Genomic DNA, 13614 nt, shown 5'->3' with positions numbered 1-13614 from the left:
TTCATAATTTCTTTGGGAACCATGTCACATTTCCTTGGGAAATATAGATGATAATAAAAACAAAATATGAGGGTATTACTTGCTTAGCCTTCATCAAATTTGTAAGAACAGAGGCAATTTGATGTAAGGTGAAGCCTCTTCAGGTGTGATGGAACTATTTTTTAACTTATAATAGATGAGTAATTTGTATATGAAAAGGCTAGCAGAGACAATGAATGCTTTCTTAAGCCACAGAACACCTTTCCCCTTCCATCACATACAACCTAAGCCACTGATTGGCATAGACATAGACCAAAAGGAAGAGAAGGAGAAGGAGGAGGAGGAGGAGGAGGAGGAGAGGTAGCTAGGGAACCCTGAACCCAGACGCCATCTCAGGTTTCCTTGACTCCAGAACTAGCATTCTATCCACTGCACCACCAAATGCCTCTAGAATATTCTTGTACAGATCAGTCTTTTCTTGCTGTCAATAACCTCCTTAGAATATTTACCTAACCTTGGTATCACTAGATCAAAGGCTATGAACAATTTTTGGCTTCTATGTTACAATTCTATATCTCTTTCCAAAAACAATTATGTCAATCGACAGCTGCAGCTGCTGTATGTTAATCAGTGAGCCCATTTTTGCATAGTCTGACCAATATTGAGTTTTCGCCTCTTTAACCAATGGCCAGTTTGCTGAATGTGCATAAGTTAATACTTCAGAGTTGTTTTCATGTGTGTTTCTCCCCTTCTTTGGAACTGTGAGGAACTACTGATGAGGAACATTGCATGTGCCTTCAGATGAGGTGATGTGTGAATTGGTTTCTCTGAGGTACTTTCTTCTTCTTTTTAATTTTTAATTTTTATTTAATTTTTAATTTATAGAATTATAACATAGTATAATAAAAAAAGATGATTGCTCATGAAACTGCAAATCTGCTATGCACAACTGGCTATTCCTTTCAGATACACAACAAAATTATCATGTAAATTTCTTTTTTTCCCTTTTTTTCCCTCCCTCCCTCTTTCCCCTCCCACCCTACACATGGCTACCATTAGACACAAATAGGTATATATATATATGTAAAACTGTTCTATATTTATTTCTATTTATCAGTTTTTCCTCTGCATGGAGATGGCATCTTTTTTCATATGTCCTTTATAGTCAATTGGGTATTTATAATAATAAAAATAACTTATTTGCTCAGTCATTCTTAAAACAATATTGCTGCTACTGTATACGATGTTCTCTTAGTTCTGCTCATTTCACTCTTCATTATTTCATGCAAGTCTTTCCATGTTTTTCTAAAATCTTTGAGCTCATCATTTCTTTTTTTAAGTGACTTTTTTCTTTTTTTTAAATTTTATTAATTTATTTTGATTTATCAACAATCACTTCCACATGCTTTTGAGTTGAAAATTTTTCTCCCCCTTCCTCCCCCCTTCCTCCCCAAGACGTTGCACAATCTGACATGGGCTTTACATTTACATACCCATTAAACATATTTTCACATTAGTGAAGTTGTAAGTAAAAATTAAAACCAATAGGAGGAACCATCAGAAAGATGAAACAAAACTCAACAGAAGGTAAAAATAAGTGATAGCGATTCGACTTCCATAGTTCTTTCTTTGGATGTGGACAGCATTTTCCATCCTGAGGCCTCTGGAGATGTCTTAGATCCTCGTAATGCTGAGAAGGGTTCAGTTTAACAATCTTAGTCATTGTATAACGTGGCTGTTATTGTGTACAAAGTCCTCTTGGTTCTGCTCACTTCACTCAGCATCAGACCATATAAGTCTTTCCAGGTTTTTCTGAAGTCAGCCTGTTCATCATTTCTTATAGCACAATAGTATTCCATTACATTCATATACCACAACTTGCTCAGCCATTCCCCAATTGATGGGCATCCTCTCAATTTCCAATTTCCACAAAAAGAGCTGCTATGAATATTTTTGTACATGTGGGTCCTTTTCCCATTTGTTTGATCTCTTTAGGATATAGCCCTAGAAGTGCTATTGCTGGATCAAAGGGTATGCACATTTTTGTAGCCCTTTGGGCATAGTTCCAAATTGTTCTACAAAATGGTTGGATCATTTCACAACTCCACCAACAATGTATTAGTGTTCCAATTTTCCCACATCTTCTCCAACATTTATCATTTTCCTGTTTTGTCATGTTGGCCAATCTGATAGGTGTGATGTGGTACCTCAGAGTTGTTTTGATTTGCATTTCTCTAATCAATAATGATTTAGAGCATTTTTTCATATGACTATAGATGGCTTTAATTTCTTCATCTGAGAACTGTCTGTTCATATCCTTTGACCATTTATCAATTGGGGAATGGCTTGTGTTCTTATAAATTTGTCTTAATTCTCTATATATTTTAGAAATGAGGCCCTTATCAGAGAGACTGGTTGTAAAAATTCTTTCCCAATTTTCTACCTTCCTTCTAATCTTAGTTGCATTGGCTTTGTTTGTGCAAAAACTTTTCAATGTAATGTAATCAAAATTATCCATTTTGCTTTTCATAATGTTCTGTATCTCCTGTTTGGTCATGAATTCTTCTGTTCTCCATAGATCTGATAGGTAAACTATTCCTTGTTCTCCCAGTTTACTTATGGTATCAGCCTTTATATCTAAGTCCTGAACCCATTTTGACTTTATTTTGGTATATGGTGTGAGATTTGGGTCTATGCCTAGTTTCTGCCATACTCTTTTCCAGTTTTCCCAGCAGTTTTTTTTTGAGTGGGTTCTTATCCCAGAAGCTGGGGTCTTTGGGTTTATCAAATAATAGATTACTATAGTCATTGACTACTGTGTCTTGCATATTTAACCTATTCCACTGATCCACCACCCTATTTCTTAGCCAGTACCAAGCAGTTTTGATGATTGCTGCTTTATAATACAATTTAAGATCTGGAATTGCTAGGCCACCTTCCCCTGCATTTCTTTTCATTAGTTCCTTTGATATTCTGGACCTTTTGTTTTTCCAAATGAATCTTGTTATTATTTTTTCTAACTCTATAAAATAATTTTTGGTAGTTTGATTGGTATGGCACTGAATAAGTAAATTAGCTTAGGTAGGATTGTCATTTTTATTATATTAGCTCGGCCTACCCATGAGCAACTGATGTTTTTCCAATTATTTAGATCTGATTTTATTTGTGTGAAAAGTGTTTTGTAATTGTGTTCATAGAGTTCCTGGGTTTGTTTCGGAGGTAGACTCCTAAATATTTTATAATGTCTACAGTAAGTTTAAATGGGATTTCTCTTTCTATCTCTTGCTGTTGGGCTTTGTTGGTAATATATAGAAATGCTGATGATTTATGTGGGTTTATTTTATAGCCTGCAACTTTGCTAAAGTTGTTTATTATTTCAAGTAGTTTTTTACTTGATTCTCTAGGATTCTCTAAGTATATCATCATGTCATCTGCAAAGAGTGATAGCTTTGCTTCTTCTTTGCCTATTCTAATGCCTTCAATTTCTTTTTCTTCTCTTATTGCTAAAGCTAAGGTTTCCAGTACAATATTGAATAACAGTGGTGATAATGGACATCCTTGTTTCACCCCATCTTATTGGAAATGCTTCTAGCCTGTCCCCATTACATATAATGCTTGCTGAAGGTTTTAGATATGCTATTTATTATTTTAAGGAAGACTCCATTTATACCTATGCTTTCTAGTGTTTTTAATAGGAATGGGTGTTGTATTTTATCAAAAGCTTTTTCTGCATCTATTGAGATGATCATGTGGTTTCTGTTGGTTTTGTTGTTGATATGCTCAATTATGCTGATAGTTTTCCTAATATTGAACCAACCCTGCATTCCTGGTATAAATCCTACCTGGTCGTAGTGTATTATTCTTGTGATAAGTTGCTGCAATCTACTTGCTAGTATTTTGTTTAAAATTTTTGCATCTATATTCATTAGAGAAATTGGTCTATAATTTTCTTTCTCTATTTTGACTCTTCCTGGTTTAGGTATCAACACCATATTTGTATCATAAAAAGAATTTGGTAAGACTCCTTCTTCACCTATTTTCCCAAATAGTCTATATAGTATTGGAATTAATTGTTCTTTAAATGTTTGATAGAATTCACATGTAAATCCATCTGGCCCTGGAGATTTTTTCCTAGGGAGTTCATCAATGGCTTGTTCAATTTCTTTTTCTGAGATGGGGTTATTTAAGTATTTTACTTCCTCTTCGTTAATCTGGGCAATTTATATTTTTGTAAATATGTATCCATTTCACTAAGATTGTCAAATTTGTTGGCATATAGTTGGGCAAAATAATTCCTAATTATTGTTTTAATTTCCTCTTCCTTGGTGGTAGCTTCTCCTTTTCATTCTTGATACTAGTAATTTGGTTTTCTTCTTTTTTTTTTAATTAAATTAACCAAAGGCTTATCTATTTTATTGGTTTTTTCATAAAACCAGCTCTTAGTTTTATTTATTAGTTCAATAGTTTTCTTAATTTCAATTTTATTAATTTTTCCTTTGGTTTTCAATATTTCTAATTTGGTGTTTAGTTGAGGATTTTTAATTTGTTCTTTTTCTAGTTTTTTTAGTTGTATGCCCAATTCATTAATCTCCTCTTTTTCTATTTTATTTATGTAAGCATTTAGAGATATAAAACTTCCCCTAAGAACTGCTTTCGCTGCATCCCATAGGTTTTGGTATGTTGTCTCATTATTGTCATTCTCTTGAATGAAATTATTGATTGTTTCTATGATTTGTTGTTTGACCCAATCATTTTTTAGGATTAGATTATTTAGTTTCCAATTATTTTTTAGTCTATCTTTCCATGGCCCTTTATTACATATAATTTTTATTGCATCATGATCTGAAAAGGATGCATTTAATATTTCTGCCTTTCTGCATTGGATTGTGAGGTTTTTATGCCCTAGTACATGGTCAATTTTTGTGTATGTGCCATGTACTGCGAGAAAAAAGTATATTCCTTTCTATCCCCATTCAGTTTTCTCCAGAGGTCTATCATACCTAACTTTTCTAATGTTCTATTCACCTCCTTAACTTCTTTCTTGTTTATTTTGTGGTTAGACTTATCTAGTGCCGAGAGGGGAGGTTCAGGTCCCCCACTAGTATAGTTTTGCTGTCTATTTCTTCCTGTAACTCCCTGAACTTCTCCTAAGAATTTGGATGCTATACCATTTGGTGCATATATGTTTAGTAATGATATTACTTCATTGTCTATGGTGCCTTTTAGCAGGATGTAGTTTCCTTCCTTATCTCTTTTGATTAGATCTATTTTTGCTTTTGCTTTGTCTGAGATCAGGATTGCTACCCCTGCTTTTTTACTTCAGCTGACGCATAATATATTCTGCTCCAGCCTTTTACCTTTACCCTGTATGTGTCACTCTTTTTCAAATGTGTTTCCTGTAAACAACATATTGTAGGATTATGGTTTTTAATCCATTCTGCAATCCGTTTCTTTTTGGGAGAGTTCATCCCATTCACATTCACAGTTATGATTACTATCTGTGTCTTTTTCTCCATCCTTTTCCCCCATTTATGCTTTTCTTTCTCCTTTTTCCTTTCCCCCTTCACTAGTGTTTTGCTTTTGACCACCCCTCCTTCAGTCCCTTCCCCCTTTTATTATCCCTTTCCCTTTTCTTCCCCTTTAGTCTTACTGCTTCTTCCCTCCCTTCTTTCCCCCCTCCCTTTTCTTTCCCCTTTTCCCTCCTACTGCCTATAGGGCAAGTTAGATTTCTATACCTAACTGATTATATTATGCCCTTCTTGAGCCAAATCTGATGAGAGTAAGGTTCAAACAATGCTCCCCCCCTTTCCCTCTGCTGTAATAGGATTTTGTGTCTTTTCCTGTAATGTAATTTACCCTTGTCTGCCTCCTCCTTTCTCAGTACATTTTCTAAGATCAGATTGATCCACTTATTTGGATCCATTTAACCCACTTGATTAGATTTTTTTTTATCATTACATCAAAGTCAACTAATATCCACCCTCTTTATGTATACTCCTTTAACAAGGTGTAATAACAATACAGTTCTCAAGGGTTGCAAGTCTCATATTCCCTTGTAGGGGTTTAAACAGCCCCCCCCTTATTAACAATATATATCCTTCTGTCCCATTTACCTTTTTAAGTCCTTCTTGAGTCCTGTACTTGAAGATCAAATTTTTTGTTGAGCTCTGGTCTTTTTATCAGGAAAGTTTGGAAGTCTCCTATTTCTTGAATATCCACCTCCTCCCTTGAAAAATGATGCTCATTTTTGCTGGGTAATTGATCCTTGGCTGCATTCCAAGCTCCTTTGCCTTACGGAATATCATGTTCCATGCCCTGCGTCTTTTAATGTAGAAGCTGCAAGGTCCTGTGTAATCCTGACTGTGGTTCCATGATATTTAAATTCTTTCTTTCTGGCTGCTTGCAGCACCTTCTCTTTCATCTGGTAATTTTGGAATTTTGCTATTATATTTCTTGGTTGTCAATTTGGGATCTCTTTCAGGTGGTGATCGGTGGATTCTTTCTATGGTTATTTTCCCTTCTGGTTCTAGGACTTCTGGGCAGTTTTCCTTTATGATTTCCTGAAAGATACTGTCCAGGCTCTTTTTTTCATCATGATTTTCAGGTAGTCCAATAATTTTTAAATTGTCTCTCCTGAGTCGATTTTCCAGGTCGGTTGTTTTACTGATGAGGTATTTTACATTTTCATCTATTTTTTCATTTTTTTGTTTCTGTTTGACTGATTCTTGCTCTCTCATAGAGACATTAGTTTCCATTTGTCCAATTCTAGTTTTTAACAGATTGTTTTCTTCTGTTAGTTTTTGTACTTCCTTCTTCAACTGGCCAATTGTGTTTTTTAGGGACTTGTTTCCTTCAGTTACTCTTCTGTTAGTTTTTGTACTTCCTTCTTCAATGGCCAATTGTGTTTTTTAGGGACTTGTTTTCTTCAGTGTACTCTTCTGTTAGTTTTTGTCCTTCCTTCTTCAATTGGCCAATTGTGTTTTTTAGGGACTTGTTTTCTTCAGTGTATTTTTTTTCCAATGGCCAATTGTATTTTTGAAGGACTCTTTTACCTCTCTCATTTGACTATTAAAATCCTTCTTGAGCTCTTCTAAGAAGGCTTTTTGGGCTTCAGACCAGTTCATATTCCCTTTTGTTGTTGCAGATGTGGGTTTGTTGACAATGTTGTCCTCTTCAGAATTTCTGTCTTGATCTTCACTCTTCTCATAATATGAATCTATGGTACGTTTCTTTTTACTCATGGTGTTTCTTTATTCCCTGGCCTTTAAAGAGATTGAGCTCTCCTGCTGGGGAACAGAGGGTACTGACCCAAGCTTCTTGTGTTGGGAGCCTAGGTCTTGGTCACTGGCTTTGCGTGCTGGGGCCTCTTATGCTGGGAATTGGAGGCTGTAGGTTTCTGGCAGCTTACCTTGTGTTGGGCTGGAATCAGCAAGGCTGGAACTTTCAGGCAATTCTAGGTTGCCTGCTTTTCCTTTCCTTTAGCTTTCTTCAGCTCCTTTTAGATGGGTGCTGCAGGGTGTTTATCTGCCTGGGGCCCCCTGCAGTGTTGTCTCCCTCATTTCTGCTAATGCACCCGGATATTCCTTTGCAGTGGAGTGCCGAGGTGCCTGGTGGTTTTCAGAGCTGGTTTCCACGGTTCCCCTCACTGCTCACTGAGGCACTGGAGGTCCAGGTGTTGGTGTTTGCCTGCTCTACCACCTGGGCTTCAGGATTTCTTCACAATTGGAGGCTTCAGGGCTCCTACAGCTCACCTGGTGTTGGGTTGGAATCAGCAAGGCGGGCTTTAGGAAGCCTTTAGGTTGTTTTCTTCACCTCCTTTCAGATGAATGCCACAGGGTACTTATCCTGGGGCCCTTGTAGTTCTGCCTCCTTATTTTTGCTGAGGCCCTAGGAGACCCGTTTGCGAGGCTGCTGCACTGCTGCTCCCGTCTTTCTTCTAGTTCAGGTGTTCCAGGGTTTTTTTTTTCTGGGGTGATATTTTCTGGGTTTTCAGAGGTTGATGGGGAGAGTGAGAGCGACTACCTTTTCATTCTGCCATCTTGGCTCCCAGAAGCAGATCAGCTCATCATTTCTTAAAGCACAGTAGTATACCATAACAATTTTATACCACAAGTTATTCAACCATTCTGTAATGGGTGGGCCTCCCCGCAATTTCCAGTTCTTTGCCATCACAGAGAGAGCTGCTATAAACATTTTCAAACATATAGGTTCTTTTCCTTTCTGTCTAATCATCTTTGGAAATAGACCAAGTCAATGGGTATATAGGTAGTTTAATAGCTCTTTGGCATAATTCCAGTTTGCTCTCCAGAATGGTTGGATCAGTTCACAATTCCACCAACAATGAATTAGTGTCCCAATTTTTCCACATCGTCTTCAACAATTGTCACTTTCCCCTTTTTATCATTTTGGCCAATCTGGTAGGTGTAGAATGATATCTCAAGGTTGGTTTAATCTGCATTTTTCTAACCAACAATGATTTAGAGCATTTTTTCATGTGACTATAAATTGTTTTGATTTCTTCATTGGAAAACTTGCCTGTTCATTTCTACTTTTTCTTATGAGAGATAACTTGCTAGGAAAGATTAAGGAGGGATATATTGGATGCGAGGCAGAGATAAACAATATATCAAGTAAAATTGAAAACTTAAAAATAGAAAGAAAAGCACCAGGTCATATCCTTTGACCACTTATCCATTAGGGAATGCGTCTTAGTCTTATCAATTGTTGTCACATTCTAATTCTAATGCGGGAGACATGCAAACAACTCCAGATCTACAACATGTATTCAGGGAAAATTGAAGGTAATCTCAGAGAGAAGGCACCAGTAGTGAGGTGGCAGGAGTGCTACACCATGAGAAGACTTATAAAAGGTAGGATTTGAGGTGTGTCTTCGAGAAAGTCAGGAAAGTTAAGAGACTGAGGAGAGGAGAGAGAGTATTCTAGGTATGAGAGACAGTCAATGCATCTGAAATTTTGTCCACAGGGCCTTAGTTACTATGCTGAGCCCATGCTGTTTTAAAGAAGTGTTTTATTTCTTTTGTTTTTATCGTCCTCATAGTTTTCCCCAGTATCCCTCTTCCTTTCCATCTCAGAGAGCCATCCAATTTTTCACAGACAAAAAAGGAAAAGAAGAGAAAAAAAATCACCATAACTGATCAATACACTGGAAAACACGTGGAATGTACAACACTTGTGGGCCTCCTACCTCTGCAAGGGGTGAGGTGGTTGTATTTAGACAGGAGGCTCTTTTTAAGCAAATCTACCTGTCCAACCCCCCTACCTCCACACACTTTAAGATTCATGGTTATTAGTTGAGGGGGGTGGTTCACGTCCATAGTCCCTTCTTCTGGGGAGGCTAAGGCTGGTGGATTACTTGAGTTCAGGAGTCCTGACCTACAGAAGAACTACAGCTGATCAGATGTCACACTAAGTTCAGCACCAATAGGATGAGTCCCCTGAAAAGTAGAGGGCTACCAGGCTGTCTGAGGAAGGCAAAAGGGCCCAAGTCAGAAAAAAAAGGAGCAAGTTAAAATTTTGGTGCTTCTCGGGCTGCTATACTTCCAGCCTGGGCAAGATCAAATAATCCCTCTCCCCTCCCCCCAAAAAAGTTCATGATTAAACTGAAATATAGAAATAATCTCAGCCTCCTATCAATGGTTAAATCTCATAGATCATTCCCAATTGTGGGCAGGAACACAATTCCTCCCAGTCTGGCACTGTGTAAAGAAACTTTAGTCCAGGGAATACAGGAAGAATAGAACTTCATGGATCTGGCTTCAGAAGGTTAGTTGAACTCTGAATCTGTTTTTGTTTTAGAAAATACTAAAAATATGTTTTGCTTCACATAGGGCAGGAAAAAAAACAATCTCAGAAGTGAAACTAATGATTTTTGGTAACATCCTTCTCCTTGGAGGGAACTTCCTGACATTTCAAGGATATTTCTTGTTTAAAGGTAGCTAGCTGATAGAAGATCAGAAATGCATCACTTTCATGTCATATATAATTTCTTAAGAAGAGATCTTCTGTGCAACAGCCCAGAATATTTCATGACTGGAAAGGATCTTAAAGGCTGTTTTTCCTAGGAATATCCGCATTCTCTTTCTGAATGGTGAACAGTCCAAAATGTTTTTTTTGAAGTGTACTGTGTTAGCAAGAGACAATGGGAATTAGAAGAGATTTATTAGGCACAAATGCTGCTTAACCCTGAGGACCAGTCAAGAGCAGATACAGATACACACACTCCATGGCCTCCATTAGGTTATACATTTATATGTCTATGCATATATGCATAGACATATATGTATATATACATATATATACATACACATATGTGTGTCTAAATATATGTGTATATTTATACACACATACATGCAGAGTGTTTGAAGGAGAAGGTCTTCTCTGACTAGGGGAATTAAGGGAGGCATACTAGAGTGGCTATTTGACCTGGACATTAAAGGACTGGTGGAAATTTAACAGGCAGAGAGGGAAAGCAAGCTCTTGCAGGGATGGGGAAGAGTCTGAGCCAAGACCCATGGGTGAAAGCACAGGCAGAGTTGGGTGGCTTGTCCAGAGCATAGAGTACATGGAAAGGAGCCCTAGGAGATAAGGCTATGATGGGGAGGTGGCAGCAAATGGTGGAAGGTTTGATGGGTGGGCAGAAGGGTTTAGACTTTAATTAGTAGGCATCACTGAAAACTTTTGAAAAGTGGAGTAACTTTACCCAGGTCTCTGCATCAGAACTGGTCTCTGCTGTCAAAGAGCAGACATTCTTTGGTAAGAAATAATATCTTCAGAAAATTAAATACAAAAAAGGTACAAAGTATTTCATGGGGAGGCACCTGCAAGCGGGGGAATCAGGACAGGCTTCCTGTAGGAGGTGGCCCCCAAGCTGAGCTTTGAAGGAAGTCAGAGATTCCACAAGGTCAAGGCTGTGAGCAGGGAATGCATTCCAGGCAAGGGGAACAGTTTGTGCAAAGGCTTGGATATGGCAGATGGGATGTTGTAGAGGGAGAAGATCAAGCTCAAGAATGGCAGCAAGAAGTCCGTTGTCACCAGAACTAGATGACTTAGTGGATAAATGTACTGACCTGGAGTCAGGAAGACCTGAGATTAAAACTGGCCTTAGACACTTACTAGCTGTATGACCCCAGCAACCACTTCCTGTCTACCTCACTGGCTCCATCTATAAAATGATGCTAACAGTAGCACCAGGGCTGTCGTGAGAATAAAATGAAATCATGCTTGTAAGATGCCTTAGAGTGTTGCATAAATGCTAACTATTAGCACTCAGCAGATTGTATGTATGAGGGAGGAAGACGATCTAGCAGGTAGGCAGTAGTCAGGTTAAGAAAGGTGTTAAAGCCAAATGGAGGCTTTTCTATTTGATCTTAGTCGGGGCCCTGTTCTTTGACCCTAAATATTAAAACTGCTGATCTCCAAATCCCAAGTCAAAGAAAGCGCCAGACCTCCTGACCTTCTTGGTTCCTAAGCTCACTTGGTTCCCTGAGTTAGAGAAAGACCAGCCTCTACCTTGAATTGCCTTCTTTCTTTTCCTTTCATTGTCTCTCTCTTTCTCTTTTACTTGCTTTTTTTCTCTTTCTTTCTCCTTTCTTCCTTCTCCATTCTTCATTATTTCTTTTTTCTCTTTCCTTCCTTCCTTCTTTCTTCACAAATTCCACTTTATCTTGGTACTTGCATCTAGCACCCATATCCTCTTTTCCTTGCACTACTCCAGCTACCTTGGCTTTAAGCAAGAATATTTATTTATACAGGAAAAGAAAATATAAACTCAGAAATAACACACAAAAGTAAGGTAGATAGGTATATCAAAGATCCCACCTAGTGCAATCTGGATGACATTAAAACATCTAAGCTAGTTTTCCTGATTATTGTCTATCCCTACCAGCCTCCCCTGACCTAGTAACCTGAGGTCCATGAATAATTGGTTTCCTTTGTAATCCTATATATTTTATTTTATGCATTTAAATACGTTATTCTGAGTAGGGTGCAAAGGCTAAGGGTCCATGAAACAGAAAAAGGTTAATAAACTTTAATCTAGGAAGATAAACTATTCCTTGGGTCTGGCTCCTTTGTTGCCCTCAAAAAAAGAATGATGTCATTCTACTCCAGGGCATCCTCTATCTCCCTGAAAGGCTCTTGCTTATCAAAGATTGGGGGAGCCTGGACAAAGGAATACGGACTTTCTTTGTGGCAGCAGCAGGCTAGGCTATGAGTTCACAGACAACTTCCTCAAATCTCAATTTTCTTCTATAGGAAAATTCCAAGGAAAGAACATCAGACACAATGGCCTCAGGGATGACAATGCAGATCCCAGCTCTTGGTTGTCTGTATCTGGGGACTGCTGCAGAGATACCTCTATCCCTGGTAATTGTTCTCCTAAAGCCAAGACCTTAATCCAGAAATCAGGGGAGGAGAATGTCAGGAAAGGGTTAGAGGAGGAGAATGTTGTGTAAGAAGGTCAGGTTGGGAGAAAGTGCCAGGCAGTGGAGTCTGTTACCTTGTCTTTTCTAGAGGGTCTATGTACTGGCAAATGCTAGTCCATCGGAGGTGTCCTGTACTGTGATGCCAGGCATCAGAGATGGGGGTGAGATGGACTAGGAAGGCAAGTTAGGAGGGGGGCTCATTCAACCCATTAGGCAGATATCAAAAACAGGGCAATCTCAGCAAGATCTAGCAAAAAGAGTCCATGATCATCCCAAGGGGCTTCAGTGGGTGAAGTAAATCAGACACCTTCTGTGTTATGGGGAGGTAGAGCATTTGCCCTGACAGACCCAAGACACTTAAATATGGTAGCAAATCCAGTTACAATGAACATCCAGGTCAGTCTTGAAGGGGAATGGAAGCCTTAATCATGTAAATGGAAAGATGGTTGTGGAAAGGGGAAAGGATAGTGCCATCATTTCCTTTAGTGAGAGTGAGGACTGGGAATGGACTTCTGATGCTCTAGCAGCCTGTGGGGGAAGCTTCCAGGGCAAGAAGCTGGACTTGGGAGAGCAATGCTCAGAGGCATAGTTAGGGATAGAGACATCAATGTCATTGATACAGGGAACTCCCAATGGGTAGACTTCCACTGCCAACTCAGATCTGCAGCTTCTCTGAAACTCAGGCTTAGAGAATTGCTTGGGGCACTGAGACAGGAAGCAACTTAAAACATAGTCCCACAGCCCGGGTGTGTCAGAGGAGGAACTTCAAACTCAGGGTTCCTGACTCTGAGGCCAGCTCTCTGTCCATTATCCCATGCCATCTCTCCTGTAGCATGGCTGGTACTTTTCATGCTCTAGAGGAAATTCTAACTACTGTATCCTCAGCTACCACTTGGAGACCTACTCTGCACACAACTGCCTCTTAGAAGCCCCAACAGGCACAGACCTCATTCAGGGTGACCTCCGGTTCCCTGTGTAAGGCTACTCGTAGAGTCAGAAGACGAGGACTCTGCTTTGACACTTAATAGCTATGTGTTTTGCAAAAAGTTAACCAACATCTCTCTGAGTCTTAGTTTATTTGTCTGGAAAATGGGGTTGTGGTATTGGCACAACTTACCTCATAAAAGTGTTGGGAGCAAAGTGCTTTGTAAACCCTGTGAAATCTATAACAACATAGGCTTTTTTAGGATGC

Source organism: Phascolarctos cinereus, unplaced genomic scaffold (assembly GCF_003287225.1).
Source record: "Phascolarctos cinereus isolate Bilbo 61053 unplaced genomic scaffold, phaCin_HiC Scaffold_1;HRSCAF=81, whole genome shotgun sequence".
NCBI lineage: Eukaryota > Metazoa > Chordata > Mammalia > Diprotodontia > Phascolarctidae > Phascolarctos > Phascolarctos cinereus.
Note: the sequence above shows the minus strand (reverse complement) of the source record.